At 46.1% G+C, this 13,449-nt stretch overlaps 1 protein-coding gene across 12 annotated transcripts in view; it reads right to left on the reverse strand.

The window, feature by feature from the left end:
- Positions 1–13,449, reverse strand: part of EPHB1 (EPH receptor B1) — a 342,330-nt gene that overhangs the window by 299,190 nt on the left and 29,691 nt on the right. Inside the window, exon 1 of one of the 12 annotated variants that reach the window (XR_012160841.2) lies at positions 2,910–3,116. The exons of the other annotated variants lie outside the window; for them this stretch is intronic. The gene's annotated coding sequence lies outside the window, so the exon portion shown is untranslated. Of the gene's footprint in view, positions 1–2,909; positions 3,117–13,449 lie in introns of those variants that run through there. 12 annotated transcript variants of the gene reach the window in all.

Genomic DNA, 13,449 nt, shown 5'->3' on the forward strand with positions numbered 1-13,449 from the left:
CAGGACTAAGTGCTGTACATGGACCATGTGCTGTACAAACATATACCTGCTGTCCACCATGGCTAGGAGATCGTCCACTGGCACATCCAGAGCTCTCTGTGTCTGGTAGGAAGTGTGACTGGGAGGGATCCAGAATACTGGTGGAGGTATTAGAATTGCCCTTTTCACTTTGAAGATTGGGAGATTAGACACTGAGCAGGAGTCAGAAAACTGGCTGTATTATTAAACTGTTTCTGAAGCATCTGGGTGATGATGGGAAGCCAAAGGGAAAGAGAAAAGCAGCTATGGAGTGAGGTGGAAAACCTGGGGGCGGGGGGAGGGGAGAGGACCACCACCCCCAGCAATTTTAAAGCCACAGACTTACAAATGTCTCTTCAGAGACCTAGTCCCAGCTCAGCTTGGGTTTTGTGGCTGCGTTAGGCTTTAGTTCACACTGGCTTCTGTCTTGTGCCCACAGAGTTGAATGCAGAATCAAAGCAGCCTCTCCTAAACACAGATTTCCTACATTACCCCAGGAACCAGGCCATCAAAGCAGTATCTTCCAGTTCTATTGCAACCTGCAAGTCCAATCACCAGAGCTAACGGCCCCCTGGGCCTGCCTGTGTCTAACGTGTATGGTAAGTGAGATATGGTTTCAGGAACACACATAATTCTGTTCTGTGCAATGCTAACTCTGCTCATTTTTAAAGTGGTAACAGTTCTGCTGTTTCTCTTTGAAGTCTGTTTCTGACTCCACACCACACCACAGAAACACTAACCCAGGAACCAATCCCTGTAGCAAACCTCGTTGCCTACTTTGTCCCCATATCTACTCTAGCGACACCATCAGAGGACCCAACCACATCAGCCACACCATCAGGGACTCATTCACCTGCACGTCTACTAATGTGATATATGTCATCATGTGTCAGCAATGCCCCTCTGCCATGTACGCAAAGGAATAAATGGACACAAATCGGACATCAAGAATGGTAACATACAAAAGCCAGTAGAACACTTCAATCTTCCTGGACATTCTATAACAGATTTGAAAGTGGCCTTACTTGAACAAAAAAACTTCAGAAACAGACTTCAAAGAGAAACAGCAGAACTAAATTTCATTTGCAAATTTAACACCATTGATTTGGGCTTGAATAGGGACTGGCTGGCTCATTACAAAAGCAGCTTTGCCTCTCCTGGAATTGACATCTCCTCATTTGTGAGGTAACTCCCTTCCCTTCTTGTGTCATTATATAACGCCTGCATCTGTAATTTTCACTCCATGCATCTGAAGAAGTGGTGTTTTACCCACAAAAGCTTATGCCCAAATACATCTGTTAGTCTTTAAGATGCCACCAGACTCCTTGTTGTTTTTGTGGATACAGACTAACACGGCTACCCCCTCATAATGGACTCCCTGAGGGAGCTCACTATTGGCAGTCTGTTGTATGTGGAAGGGGGTTGTATTACAGTGATAGGCCAATACTGACATGGGAAACATCCAGCCACCACAAATTGGCTTGAACGTCCTCAAGACACCCACCCATTATGAGCCAGCTCCCTACATTTCTTAGGGTGTCTGTGCATATATACAGGTTTCAGAGTAACAGTCGTGTTAGTCTGTATTGGCAAAAAGAAAAGGAGGACTTGTGGCACCTTAGAGACTAACCAATTTATTTGAGCATAAGCTTTCGTGAGCTACAGCTCACTTCATCAAGAGTGAGTTTGTGTGTGTATCGGGATGCGGGGGTGAGAAAACCTGGATTTGTGCTGGAAATGGCCCACCTTTATCATCATGCACATTGTAGGGAGAGTGGTCACTTTGGATAAGCTATTACCAGCAGGAGAGTGAGTTTGTGTGTGTGTGTTTTTGGGGGTTGGGGGGTGAGAAAACCTGGATTTGTGCTGGAAATGGCCCACCTTGATTTTCATACACATTGTAAGGAAAGTGGTCACTTTGGATGGGCTATTACCAGCAGGAGAGTGAGTTGGGGGGGGGGGGCGGAGGGTGAGAAAACCTGGATTTGTGCTGGAAATGGCCCAACTTGATTATCATACACATTGTAAGGAGAGTGATCACTTTAGATAAGCTATTACCAGCAGGAGAGTGGGGTGGGAGGAGGTATTGTTTCATGGTCTCTGTGTATATAATGTCTTCTGCAGTTTCCACAGTATGCATCCGATGAAGTGAGCTGTAGCTCACGAAAGCTTATGCTCAAATAAATTGGTTCGTCTCTAAGGTGCCACAAGTCCTCCTTTTCTTTGTGCATATATACTAGAAACTCAGCCATCCCATTGCCCACCTGTCCAGGGCTGCCTTCACCATCTGGCACCCTCTCACAGCTGTTCAGGTTGCAGCGAGTCTGGCTCAGTCCCCCTGTGCACCCAAAAATCATCCTTTAGCTCCCTGACCAGTGGTTTCTGGATAGATCATTAATAGCCTTCCCGTTTCCAGGGCAATCAATCAGCATTTGTCAATAAAAATCTCATTCTTCCAAGTCTATCTATGAACCCCATTTCTGTGACGGCTGAGAAATCTAGAGTATACTGTCAGCAAGCTGTCCTTTGTGCCATTCCACAAGAGAATCAACAGTGCCCTCAACCCTCTCTATACAGACTGTAAACCTACTATTCCTGATTTATTCACCCTCTCATAGACACATGCCACCTCTGCTGTAGCACAGGGCCCCATGCATGCAGGGGCCCACCTACAATCCCTCTAACAAACTGCCATGACTAGCAATCTCTCTTCTGCTTCTTTTCTCATACCAGAGCCTGGTTCTGTCCCTTCAGCCACGTCTCCTCTAGTTCTGGGTCAGGGTAAGGAGGCGAAATTCACGTTGCTGCTTTCTTCATCTTCTAGTGGGATCATTTAGGGGGAACAGCAGAAGAAACAGTTAGTCAAAATAGGTGAAAGAGGACTGTCATACCCTGGAGACAAGCAAGAGAGGCCATGGGTTGTTGTGGAAGCTCAGAGGAGTGTATGTCTGGACACTAGTCACCGATTGTGAAGGAACCAGATGGGGTCTCACTGGTTTTACATGGCTCAGAGCTCTGTAAAAACAAAGGCCAGTCATACACTCACAGAAATGCTTAGCTCGGGGTGGGCAAACTACGGCCCGGAGACCAAATCCGGCCCTTCAGACGTTTTAATCCAGTCCTCGAGCTTCTGCAGGGGAGCAGGGTCCAGGACTTGTCCCGCTCCACCTGTGTCATGGCTCTGTGTGGCTCCCGGAAGCAGCAGCATGTCCCCCCTCCAGCTCCTATGCATGGGGCAGTCAGGGGGTTCGGCACGCAGCCCCCGCCCCAAGTACCGCCCCCGCAGCTCCCACTGGCCAGCAACCACAGCTAATGGGAGCTGCAGGGGTGGTGCCTGTGGATGGGGCAGCGCACAAAGCCACCTGGCCGCGCCTCCGCATAGGAGCCAGAGAGGGGACATGCCGCTGCTTCCAGGAGCTGCTTGAGGTAAGCGCCACCTGATCCCTCTCCTGCCCTCCAAACACCTCGGTCCCACCCTCCTGCACCCCAGAGCCCCCAGCCGGAGCCCTCACCCCCCCCACCCACACCCCAAACCCCTGCCCCAGCACCCTCCCACACCCTGAACTCCTGATTTCTGGCCCCACCCCAGAGCCTGCACCCCCAGCAGGAGCCCTCACCCCCTCCTGCAGCCCAACCCCCAATTTTGTGAGCATTCATGGCCCGTCATACAATTTCCATACCCAGATGTGGCCGTCAGGCCAAAAAGTTTGCCCACTCCTGGCTTAGATGTACAAGTACACCACACACAAAACCTTCGTGTTCATACACAGACAAGAGAAAATGCTTAGAAATAAAACATGCATACAAACAAAAGAGCACAAGCTATTAATCTGGGTGAACCGAAGGAAATGAAATAGTTATGTCTGTAGCTACAACATCCAGAAGAACAAATTTCCTGCCTGGATAATAAATGAATTCTTTTGTTTCATGTTGGCCTCAATCACATGACTATCTTGGCAGATTCTTCATCTAGAAGATCTTGCTGTATAAATACCCAGATGGGTTTGAATTTCAACTGCTTAAAAAACCACACGCCACTAATTCTCCAGACCCCTTTCTCCTCTTTTCCCCTCTCTTAAATAAACTCGGAAGATATCCTACCATGCAAGCAAGGAAACAAAAGACCAGCATGGCCTTATTTTAAAGGCTGCCGGTTAAAATTTCATGTGTATCATTCAGATGTAAAGAAACACCCAGACATCAGAACAATTTACCAGCATTAATGTGTGTAATAAATTACCACTGGCAAAAAGAGAAACAACTCATGTATAAAGCATTTTAAATATTTACAGCCCAATTGTGCCTTCAAGGCACCTAACTGCGCTGGGGGCAGCGTGGCACTGCGATACGCCAGCACAGTGCTTCCCGCACATGGGTAGGACATCCACTTCTACAACCTTTTAAGAGGTGCTGGTTTGGTTCACCTTCACAGCTAGCCAGCTCCCCTACCTAGGCCTTAAACCAGTTTCCTCTTTGCTCATTTAGGTGACTATTACCGTTGTACCCAGGGGACCATAAGGTTCCAGCTGGCCTGTCCTCATGGGCTGCAAGGAGAAAGACTTCTGGGCATCCTCTTCCTTCCCTCATGTTCCTGTTCTTAAGTTAGGCAATTACTTGAACAAAATTATTCAGTGCCCATACACAAACTGCAATAGCAACACAGAGTATTTCCATAGCATTCTGCAGACATTACCTGATTAATTCTCAAGTAGCCCCATTTTACAGATGAGGAAACTGAGGTAGAAAGGTGATGTGACTTGTCCAAGGCCACACAGCATCTCAGTGGCAGCTCACCATTCGCATTCCTCTGCTCTTTCCTCCAGAGCACATGCTTTCCCCCAACCCCGCTCTTCTGTTCCCACACTCATGTGGGCACAAAGCCAGCATGCAGTCCTCTGGGGCATAAATAAGGCCTGGCATTTATTTTTTCTCTTTTTATTTTTCTCAGCTATCAGGAATGTCATATCTAGGTCTTCCCTGGTGCTGCTGGAGAATCTACTGGAAGTCTCAGAGGATGTACATTGTTAGTTGTTACACCTAAATTACAGAGAAGGGATAGCAGTCCCAATTCTAGGTTCTGTCATAATCAGGGGTGTGGGTAGAGTTGCCAGGCATCTGGTTTTCAACCGGAACACCTGGTCGAAAAGGGATCCTGGCAGCTCTGGTCAGCGCTGCTGACCAAGCCGTTAAAAGTCCAGTCAGCAGGCAGCGGGGCTAAGGCAGGCTCCCTGCCTGCCCTGGCTCCACATAGCTCCTAGAAGTGGCCAGCATGTCTAGCTACTAGCTGCAGGGGCCAGACATGCCAGCTGCTTTTGAGAGCTGCCTGAGGTAAGTGCTGCCCGGCCAGAGCTCACACCACAAACTTCCTCCTGCAGCCCAACTCCCTGCCCCAGCCCTGAGACCCCTCCCACACCCCAAACCCCTGCCCTGACCCCCCTCCCACACCCTGAACCTCTCATTTCTGACCCCACGCTGGAGACCTCACCCCCTCCCGCACCCCAACCCCCTGCCACAGAAAGTGAGTGAGGGTGGGAGAGAGCGAGTGACAGGGGGCTGAGGGGGATGGAGTTAGCAGGGCCTCAGAGAAGGGGCAGAGCAAGTGGCAGGGCAAAGGTATTCAGTGTTGTGGGATTAGAAACCCTAGGTGTGGGGGTGGGAGGGAGGCAACCAACGCCCTGGAAGGCTCCATAACCAGGAATTCATTATCTTATAGCCAGCAGAATTGTCCTGCCATTCAAGCCCTGGTGCAGGAAGAGTATGGCTGAGGATGTGTCCTTAGAGGGGGATCAAAATGGTCCCTCACACCTTGCAGAATCTGCATGCTTGGAAAGGAGGTCCACAGCCCCCTTTGTCCCCTTCCCCTCCTGGGCTTGGCCCATCTCCAAATCACAGCCATCCTTTCTCCAAAACATTTATTAGTCAGCAAATTTAAATAAGTGTAATAAAAAATACAAAGGGTCTGACTATAAATCCACTCCTCCTTTCAAGGGCTCAGCTTTGACTCTTAGCTCTCATGAGAAGACCATTTCACACCTCCTCTCCAGTCGCCACCGAGAGTCTTCCAGCCTAAACTGGACCTCAATTTCTAATGTAAAAAGCAGAAGAAAGGGCATATGTTGAAAAATCTCTTTGAAGTCATCGTTATGCACTATGAAGCAGCCAAAAAAGCACAAGTCCAATGATTTTCCTCCGAGAGTCACCATTAAGGTGACACAACTAGGGCATTGTGGGGAATATCTGATCACAGCAGCAGCCCAGTTCCAGTTTTCTGTCACTGCTGTTTCTTTGTGTAAGTATTTCGTTTCCAAGTAATTTCTCACTTGTCCCAATAGACCCAAGAGTGCAGGATATTTTAAAAATCTTAATTTGCCTTTTTTTGAAAAAAGGAAGTCTGGTAATTAGTTAAAACACCATAGCTACATAAATGAATATTTGCTAGGGAGGAACACTAGGCGTGAACATACATGGGGTGGGTATTTTAAATAAAGATTTTTATTTTTTACACACACACAATCTGCGCATTTAAAGAACAAACTGGACCATGTCTGCACAAAGCAAGTTAACTCACTGTGAGCAATTGCTAACTGGTGGAACTCTTTAAAGAGAAAGAGTTAGGGCCAGATCCTCCCCCCTCTAAATGCTGCCCTAAAGTGGCATTTGAGGTTTACTCCACTGTGGGAGAAGCCTGGCCTGGCATAACTAATTTTACACCAGCTCCTCCATATCAGGGCTGGCTGGGGCAGGGCCAGAGCACAATGTGCTCTGACAATTCCCAGCCCTCAGAATAGACCTTAGGGGATCAATGTAGCTGGCATGTGCTAGACAAGCTCTGTGACTCCTCTGACTTGCACCAGGGGGCAGTTTAGCCCCTGGTCAGTCCAAGACTTGGGGCTGCCATAAAGGTGGTTTAAAGTCTCTACACAGCTGAAACTCTCATCATATCACTCACTTACTGCAACAGCTTTCACCCTGGCCTTGCTAAACGCAATCATGCCCCACCCATAGCCATTTAGAATGCTTCTGTTCTCCTAGCCCATTGTTTTGAGCCCATCACACCTCTCTTTGCATCCCTCCATGGGCTCCCCATTCTCAAATGTAAGGTGCTGGTCCTCACTATCAAGGCCCTTTGTGATCTATCCCCACCTACCTATCAGCTTCCATTCACTCTCAAAAGGTCAACCCTCCCTCCAGTAGGCCCATGGTGCCAGCCTACATGGTCCCCTTGTTAGGTTTTCAAACAAGCACCTTTGTGCTTTCTCCCACGATGCCTCTCACACCTAGGAGAAGCCCCGTCAACAGCCACAAAACTTGTTATTCCCCTTTAAAACCGTACTTTGGTGTGATACCTGCAATAAAAAGCTTAATAGTCAGGCTGCCGAGACCACTGCCTCTCATGCTGACCAGTGTGGGTGATGGTTTCCTTGTATGCCACCGCTATCCATCACCTCTGGTCTCAGACGATCAGCTCTTTGAGGCAAGAACTGGGTTTGTTCTGGGGGTGTGCAGCACCGAGCATAGCAGGGCCCTGGTCCTGGTCCATGACTAGGGCCCCAAGGTGCGATGGTAATGATAAACACCAGCAATGATGCAAATCTGATATGCAAATCACTGAATTACAATCAGTGAGAGCCCTCCCACTGCCAGGTTTTACAAAGACCACTTTTCAGAGCAGAACTGTATTTGAAGAAAAAAAGTTTAACCTACACAGCACTGGAAACTAAACACAAACACCAGCTATAACCACCACTGTGCTCTACCTGTAGGGATTGTCCCTGTGGCCCCATAGCTCAGACTAGGCGCCACAACTAGCAACACACACCAGAGTGCTACACTGTGATGCCCCCATGTGTGCACAAACCTTTAGTTAAGCTTTTACTTTAATCCAGCCCTACATCTCCTGGGTTTAGGACCTTGTCCTCCAAAAAACCCCTGGCTGAAGTAGGTAAGGGAACTCAAGGCCACACACCCCACTGGGTTCCAGCTGAGGACCCTTGTTGCTCCCTGAGCTATGTCCTCCCTCTTCTCCTTCGTAGACTTCCCCAGCTTCTTGCATTACTCCTCCCTCTTGGGAGGTTTGGCTTCTCAGACACCATCTCTCCAGATTGCTGGAGTAATCCTCTCTCTGACAGGTACTTTTCTCCTCAGGGCCTCCCCCTCTAGCTGAGGTCCTGAAACTTTTATTATGCCCGGATGCTTCCCTGCCTGATTAGCTGCCTCCCAGTTGCTCAGTGAGTTAACTACTCCCAGGTGAACCTGAGCTGACTCATTCCCCCTTGTGGAGCCTGGCAGATGTAGGTTGGGCCCCTGACCCCTTCAGAGGGCCAGCTACCCTCTGACATTGCCTCAGAGAGTTTACAATCTCACCAGCCATTAGTGCATTTGGTCCCTGGAGCTACTGATCCTCCAGCTGAAAGCAACAGTGACCTATACAAATCAACATAAACCAGTAGAAGGAATCAAATGGAATCTACTGGAATCTCCACAAGGGCTGGCATCGCAATGTGTTTTTAGCCCACACAGGCAAAGCAGATAATAGGCATTTGCCACTAATCCACAGATCTTGGGTTTCTCAGTAAAAGTAATCAATGGAACCTTACGGACAGGTGAATGTTTTATTACAAAACACTAACTGCTGGTCATTTAGAAAGCTAAAACTCCCTGTTCGCTCTGCCGAAGCGAACTATTAAAAATGGGAAATGTTACCTCATGTAATAAAGAACAAGACCTGAGGACCAGTCTGGGAATTCAAATTTACAACTTGTATCAATTTCATATGCTGTAAAACTTCACCTAGTTTATAAGTTTCTCGCCAACTTCATAAAAAATGTTTTATTATTATTATTTTTCTGACTCACCTAAACTTAATAAAATTCTTCGCCCAGTTTGTGTGGCTGCTGTGTTATAAACCTCTTGATGCACTCAAGATTTAAGAAGGCGTTCAAGGTGAACTATTAAGGAGTTTTTACTTTAGGATCCCAAGTTTTTAAATGAATGCATGAAGAGTTAGAAAATAAAATTGCTGTAAGTCTAAAAGCAATCTACTTCCAAATGAAAACACTCTTCAATTACCTGTCACGCCTTTAGTTCCAGGTAACATTCAGAAACTGAGAGCATCTCAAACACTCAGAAATCATATAGGCACTGCAGGATTATGTCCTGCTTTAGATGCTTGTGGTGTCATTAGTTATTTTTGATGTCACCAGGTGCTTTAGAAGAGAACCAAAGCACCAAACTCAGGATTTGGCAAATACTGTAAGAAGATCGGATTTTTTAAAATGTCTTTGTTTTTAAAGTTCCTTTGTAAGCTTTTTACATTCTTTTGAATCAGGAGAACTATAAATCATGATTTATATGAAAAGATTATGATCACACATAACTGTGGGAACTGGGAGCTTCCTCGTGTATATACTCATATGTAATTGACTACACATCTCCATTTAACATCTCCCCTTTTCCATAAGCCTGGAGTTAACCATTACATGTATTACCATTTCCCAACCAGTGTCAAGTCAACGGGTGGCAGAGTTCTCAGGAGTCAATGTGCAGTAAGAACACTGACTGCAAAGTCGTTACATAGTGGAAGAAATAAATTGTGTCACCCGCAGTCTATAAAATCCTTTTTAACTCCCATTTTCATTATTAATATAGCTTCACGTTTCTCTGAGGGCTCAGTCACGTTGCAAGCTGCATGCTCACGACAGAACATAAATGGGAGTGAGAATCTTCCCTCGCACTCCTGCATGAGCTATCCAAAGCTTGGATCCAGGTGCACAGAGGTAAGCCGGCATTTTGCACCTGCTATGACATTCCCAGAGCAGGAGGTTGCAAATTAGGAAGCAATTGGATCAGTAGCAAATTACTTTCCCCCTTTGTCTTTTAACTCTATTGTTCATGCACTGACCAGAAAATGAACCATACAGTTCAAAGACAAAGGAGGAGATAATTTGCTACAGGTCCAATTGCTTCTCTCTGAAACAAGAAGGGAGAAGGGAGGAAAGTCATTTCCCAACCCAGACACAGGGCCTGTGGCAAGGGCACCATCTGTTCCTATGCATTTATTGGAAGTTTGAGATCATGACTAGAGCTGTGTGACATTTTTCAGACACACCTGGTTTTTTTTGTCCCCAAAACGTTGATTGAAATGTTTTGTGAAGTTATGTCAAATGTGCTGAATGGTTTCAGTCAGAAAAACAAAAATATCTATTTGGTTGTTTGATTCTAAATGACTTTTCCTTTCAAAATTTGCTTCAATTTTGCTTCTCTGAAAACTCAAAAATGAAATAAAATATTTTGTTTGACCCAAAACATTTTTTTTTTCAAATCAGCCAGTGAATGGAGAAATTGGTTGTTCGCACTGCTTTGGCATGAGAGACCTTTTTTATTTATTTGTTTAAACAGTAAGCAACCTGAGAGCCCAGCAACCTCAAGAGTATTCCTTTTAACTCTACTGTTCGTGTGCTGTTCAGTCCACTAGACCTGGGTTCTCAACCTCTTCCATTTTGTGACTCCACATTACAGAAGAAATGGACAAACACCCCTTATAAAGTTTTGAGACTCTCTAGGGTTGCCAGCCCTCCAGGATTGTCCTGGAGTCTCCAGGAATTAAAGATTAATCTTTAATTAAAGATTATGTTATATGATGAAACTTCCAGGAAAACATCCAGCCAAAATTGGCAACCTACTTCCAACTAGCCATGAAGGGAAGGTGGTCCTGGCCCCCTGAGCCCAGTTTGTGATTCTCTGGGGAACTGGGAAGCCACGTTCAATAGTATGTCACCTTTTGACACACTAGAAATGTACTCACTTTAAGCAGATTTTTACTCTATGCAAAAAGGGCCTCACTGGCCGCTGGCTCGTGGGCACAGATTTTGTTCAATTACTATGTACCTATTGTGCCTTCAAGTGAAGTTGCTTGGTTATTCCTCCTCACAGCTAATGTGACAGCCCTTTAAGGAAAGTCAAGGGACAGAAGCTCTGATAGCAGCTTGAGCTTTACATTTTCATTTCAGCTAGCCTGCGAGTCAAACACGGCATTGACTGACAAGTCCCAGGCCTGAGGCAGCAGGTTTCCACTGGGATGGAGGGAGGTCTCAACACACTGCCCTCTGAGGAAAACATGTTGGCACCGAACCATTAACACTAAAGAAAGGGAAAACTGACAAAATGGGGGGACAGAGCCATCATTTTAGGAGTTGGATTGACAGCCGTAGAGACTAGGGTTGGGTTTGTCAATGAATCACCCAGAGTTGAGTAGTGGCAGGCCAGGCTTCCCACATATCGACCTGCCACCAGTCCTTCTCAATGCACCGTCTCTCTACTGAGGGGCCACCCATTAGTTCCAGGCTCTGTGGTTTGATTCAGCAGACTGGGAAAACCATCCATTCCTCCTTTTTGTTTCCTTTTCATTCATCAAAGTCTTCAGCGCACATATGACGCATTTAATCTCCGGTGGCTTTGCAAATGAATGGAGAAAGAAAAGGGTTCAGTAGCAAACCTCACTTCTATTGCTGCCACAGCACCTCCATCTCTGGGTCTGAAACCAAATCCTAGATCTTCAGAGAAGGGGAGACCTTTGAAAAAGGTTTCCATGTGGCCAAACTCCATGAGGATTCCCGCTGCTGCAGCGGGACCATTGACCCTGACTAGTACCAGGCAAACTAGCTGCAATGAACACTTTATGATTCTGAATCTGTAACCTTTCCCTGTTTGCCAATTATCCCTGAATCTAGCTTGGCTATTGAAATTGTTCACTATTAGAATGCATTTGCCGAGGGATTTACACAAGCAGTTTTCACTGTCTGCAAACTGCTCACGGAGGTTGTTCTTTTGGGTGTTCACTATTCTTAATTTATTACTGTCCCCGGCTGACTGAGGTCCTACATCACATACTCCCTAATTATATGTCTCCCAAGTGCACAAAGGGTTTGCAGGATGGTCTCCTGAACATCCTAGTGGATGGAGTAGTAGACTGGAAATTGGGAGACCTGACTTCTATTCCTGGCTCTGCTGGTGATCTTTGACAAGTCAATTCACTTCTCTGTGCCTCAGTTTCCCTATTGACTTCAACAGGCTTCAGACCAGGCCCTTTAAGCACAAGAGATTCCTGCATACATGTAGTTCTGCCAGCCATTTAAAAAATGACCAGGATAAGACATCAGGACAGAAAACAAAACCTGATTCTCAGAAGGTGTAAAACACACCTAACCTGCGACCTTTCTGATTCTGCAAACCAACCCCTAACTCCTTTCCCACAATGTATCTTTTGTATTGGAGTCAGAAAGAAGTTCAAAAGAAAACTACTGGTGTAGTGCTACCCAACTCCGTTCAAATGGATCAGTTCTATTAATTGCTTTGCAACTAATGCTTGTTTCAGTTTTGCTGAGGCAGGCAGGCAGCCACTTAACAGAACAGAAACAAAAGTAGAGATCAAACTAGTTAAAGGAGCTTTGGGTACTTCCCTAGGAAGATCTGGCATGGAATTAATTCACCTGAATACACCAGAAATTACTGCTTCAGCAGTTACTAGGTTTATTAATATCTGCTCCAAATGACATCCTTAGTGTCAGTATGTGAGACCAAACTGCTCATTGGACAACACACTAGTGTGAAGATACAGGGAAACCTAATAGAAGGATGTCAATAATATCTTACCTACCACCACCGCATATGATTTCTTTTGCATCTTTGGTTAAATAAACATACCTTGACCTGATTCTATTGGCTTCAGAACAGTGCAAAGGGGCCTTATTATGAATGAGAATCAGGCTCATGTTTATATCACATTTTACACATATCCTGTGAATTTCATAGCTATGAAAATGAGGCACTGTCTGGAATCAGGCTCCAGCAGAGCAGGTGTTGTGCAAGCTTTTGGGCACAGTTCTGCCAATGCACCTTAATAGTCACTCCTGGCAGACAACAGTCTTTGCTATGAAATTCCAGTCCTGGGTCTTTCCTAAGCAAAGCTTGCCAAGAATGCCACATCATGTGGTGTTTTTCTCATGTTTGTGTACCAGTGTTTACTAGTCCAGGTGCCATCCATCGCAACTTTCACAGATGGTCCCAGTTCTTGCCAGTCTGTCCTGCATCCTACAAGGCTAGCTGAGAGGAGACAAATGCCTGAATTCGTTCTGGGAATGGGAAAAAAAAGCACCATTTTTCAGTCTCAGCACATTCATGTGTCATGTTGAGACATCTATAGCCTCTACTGACCGTAGGTAACACGATACTGCCTACCAACAGATGTGCTAAGCACCATCTCTTGGTGACACTTCCAAAGATGGTACCTCGCGCCACCGGGATGACTCCATGAGCCCTTTCTCAACTATGGCCTATTCCTGGATTTTAACCTACAGTAAATCTCAAGAGGTGAAAGTCCTCCAAGAGCCTTAAACCCTTTTACACATGACTCTCTCTCACACAAACACCCCT

The sequence above is a fragment of the Lepidochelys kempii genome, chromosome 9, assembly GCF_965140285.1.
Source record: "Lepidochelys kempii isolate rLepKem1 chromosome 9, rLepKem1.hap1, whole genome shotgun sequence".
Taxonomy (NCBI): Eukaryota; Metazoa; Chordata; order Testudines; family Cheloniidae; genus Lepidochelys; species Lepidochelys kempii.